Here is a 4,119-nt window from a genome sequence, read left to right as displayed (position 1 = left end):
TTTTATCACTGTGATAGAAATCATAACCCAGATTTTCATGTGTTCTCAGTGTGGAGGTGTTAACCATACAGGATAATTCCATTTGAAATCTTCCCTTTTACATTCTAAATTTGCTTATTAATTAGCACCTTTTCATAAGCATTTTCTACATATTCTTATTTTCATTAATGAATGCATTATCTTATTTTCTCCAGAAGTAAAATTCTTTAGTAAATATTAAACATCCAACTTAGGTAGACTTTTTTTCATTTGTAGATTTCAGTAATGAATGTAGAATATGTTCATCCCAAAAGCAGTATACTCATACTAAAGGAAGAATAACCAAATTTTTATGTTACAGATTGTGTTAAACTTCTGATGGGTGGCAAACTATGACTTAATAACTTTTAGATTTCATTTTACAGTTTCATAAAATTTGGGGGTATTTTGCTTGTCATTTTCTTTCCAGTATGAAAATAACCAAGAATCTCTTTTTATGTTACAAAATGTCATTGAATATTTGTGTCCTTTTATGTACTAAAAATTATGCTGCCTCTTCTTTAGTAATTTTCTTAGTGTGATTTATTATTTGTAGGTGCCTGAGAGAGATAACCATTCCTCATATTTTACTTTAACTCTGTACTGACTAAGAGCCCTGGAAATACTTGGTGTTAATAGAAACAAATCTGTCCCCATTTACCTTCTTTAGAATGAAAGAATTTTGAGGAATTGTGGATTAAGACCCCCCTCCCCAAATAGCAATGACTTTAGACATGAAGCATAGGTGAAGTTTACAAAATAACATTCAGAAGTGAAATTAACTACTTTGAAAAAGTGGAAATAAAAGCCACTGAAACAGGTTTAGAAAGGAATAAAAGTAACAATAAATGAACTTTACACTTGAATGCTTCATAAGAGTATAATAAAATAATTGCATGAAACAAAATAGTTTAATAAAGCAATTAAATAAAATTACATATGTACTAACAAAGGAGATTCAATGCTGAGTGTTCTGAGAACAAAAAACTCTAAGTCTAGAAAGAGAATCAATTATGTAGAACTTACCTAATAAAGAATATTCGAAGAGTGTATGGCCTGATTCAACCAATAATCTTTGCATTGAACATTTGATTTTAATTAAAAATATAAATTAAACAGGCCATATTACTTAGCACTCACGCTGAAAACAATCACCCATAGATGGTGCTGCTGTGATGGTATTTGATTAAGCTTCATGTAAATCTGATCCTAGATGCTCCTTCTTTTAATTTCCAATAAAGCTTCATCTCACAGTCTACTTAGCAACTGTTCAACAGTGAACTGGCTAGGAAATGTCACTAGGGATAAAATATTTTCAGGATTTGAGAAGCATTTTCTGTCACCATCATTTAAATATATGAGAAATAGGTCATAGAGCATCACCATAAAAAACAGTCTGTTCAAGGTGGTACTTATCTGATAAATGAAGATACAAGTGCTTGACTCCAATGGAAGTAATGAATTTTGCATCAAGCTCTTCATCAAGGTTGAATTACATAATGTCTCAGTTTATGCTGTATCTATGTGACATTTCTTGTCAAGAATTATTTCTCTTTGTCAAGCTAAATATTTGATTTGTGAGACACATTATGAATTTCAGTGACAGTGTAAAAAGAATGTTTACAATCACAATTAAACATGACTGATATGAATACTAAGTGTATAACTACCAGATTAAAAAAAAAAGACTGTGAATTTTGGCAGGTAGTATTTATTTATAGCCAAATGCCGAAACCTTTAGAAATATTTTGGTTGTATTTTGAAACATTTAATTATCTATCTATCTAAAGCTAATTCCATTAATAGCAGACATTTTTATTATAAGTTTGATACATGCAAATTTTTAGAACAGGAATCACTTCTTACAACTAAATGGTAACAACAAACCTTTGATTTGACATTTTTATAACAGACTGAAAATGTGTTCCTTAAGATTTATTCCAGACATTTGAAATGTAATTGTCAAATAAATATGAATATACCCAAATTTAATTGTCTCTTCTTTCTCATTTTTTTTCTGTGCCGCCTTTCTCTTTAAAATATACTCCATTAACCCTGACATAAAACATCAAGGATTATTATATATTTACTATTTGAAAAAAGGTATGTTTGAAAGAAAGTTTAAATCAAACCCACATTTTGCTCATTACATTAATTATTAAATGCTATGTGCTTGTGTCCCTCCAAATTCATGCTTCACTCTGTGGATTTTTGAGACAGGGTTTTACAAAAGTATTTCAGTTAAAACAGTTTGAGCCTCAATCAAAGAAAATTTACAATCAGAAAGGGGGAAAATCTGAGTCAAATATTAGACAGCAAGGTTTCTGCAAAGAGACAGATAAAACATAGAAGCCAAGTTGAAATGAAAAGACATAACCCTTACACTATGGGTAAAATCATGAGCAAGTAATTCAACCAGCTTCCAGAAGATTCTAATCCTTTTACCTAGCTCTTTGAATTACAGTGTTCAAACTCTAAAAGATCAGTTCTTCTGTAGCCTAAATTGCTGTTTGTGATGCTCTGATTTGTCTTAGCCATGAAGAATACTACCCAATTTTTATCATCTGTTCTTTATGTTAAACCTTAGAAGTAATATTTTACAGTTGAGGTAAACTTATATCTCAAAACCAAATTCTCATCCATTTACATATAACAGAAAATATTTCATTTCCTCATTTTTCTAGTTTCTGTATGCTAGAGAATAAGAATTTGGTCTTTGAAGTACTATATTCATACCGACCTAGTATATGAGTTTATCTTTATTTAGACAAATACCATTTCTAAATAGGTTGAGGAATTTTTACAAAAGAGTGTTTTATATGTTTTGAAGACTATATCAAACACGATGTCATCATCCCCTAGTGAGAAAAATTCATTGTGATATATGAATAATTTTGTTGATGAGAAAATAAAAAGTATGACAAATAATTAAAGTATGTAAATTACAATTTTTTTCTGCCAAAGGCATAAGCTCCTAAATCTTTTTTCCTTTTGTATTTGAAAAAAGTATGTCAATTTAAACATAACTGAATAGCTTGCTCACATTTCTGTAGGACATATATTTATAAACCATCATGACAAACCAGGAGGCAATAAGTTTGTTTTCAACAAGATGATGAAAAAGTAGCTACTGATTTATACAAATGATACCTGGACTTATTTTTTGTTTTGTTTTGTTTTGTTTTTCAAGACAGGGTTTCTCTGTGGCTTTGGAGCTCGTCCTGGAACCAGCTCTTTTAGACCAGGCTGGCCTTGAACTCAGAGAGATCTGCCTGCCTCTGCCTACTGTTCTGAGATTAAAGGTGTGTGCCGCCACATCCCTGTGATACCTGGACTTATTATGGACGGTTCTAAGCTATTTTATTATTATTTTGTTTTTTTTCTTTATTAAAAATGATTCCTCTCTTATCCAATACATCCCAGACATAGTTCCACTCCTTCCAGTACCCCCCTCTCCTCCAGGTCAACTCCCCCTTGTTTCTTTTTCAGAAAAGAGCAAATCTCCAAGAGATGATTGCTGGACAGGACAAGACAAGATCCAATAAGACAAGATGAAAAACCTGATATCAAGGCAACCCTATAGGAGAAAAAGAGTCTGAAGAGTGGGCAGAAGGGGAGAGATCCACCAGCTTCCAGCTTTAGAGGACTCACAAGTGTTCTGGGATTAAAGGCATGCACCACAGTCAAGAGTGCTGAAATTAATGGCCTGTACCACCACACTTGGCTATAAACATTTCTTTAATTTCATTTTACAAGTTGGAAGTTTATCAGGGTGGAGTCTTGCACTGAGATGACCACTGCCTTTATTCCATTGAATATCAGAATTTTCTCTAGTCTGCTTATGTTTTTACAGGATGTAACTCCATTCCACTTTCTGATATTTGTTTGCTCCTCAAATTGTATATTTTGTAACTTTCCTTTTTCAGTCTGCTCCTTTCCATTGTAGATTTGCATAAATATCACCATTAATAACCACATGATACAATCCAAAACTAGGTTGTTTGAAATCTTCTTTGCAAATACAACTAATGAAAAAATTCATAAATTTAGTCTCAGGCACTTTTTTTTTTGACAAGAGAGAGAGAGAGTAGCCACACTCTT

This window comes from Microtus oregoni, unplaced genomic scaffold (genome assembly GCF_018167655.1).
Source record: "Microtus oregoni isolate MIOR12 unplaced genomic scaffold, Mior012 000021F_ref0000039, whole genome shotgun sequence".
Lineage (NCBI taxonomy): Eukaryota > Metazoa > Chordata > Mammalia > Rodentia > Cricetidae > Microtus > Microtus oregoni.
This window is presented reverse-complemented; position numbering follows the sequence as displayed.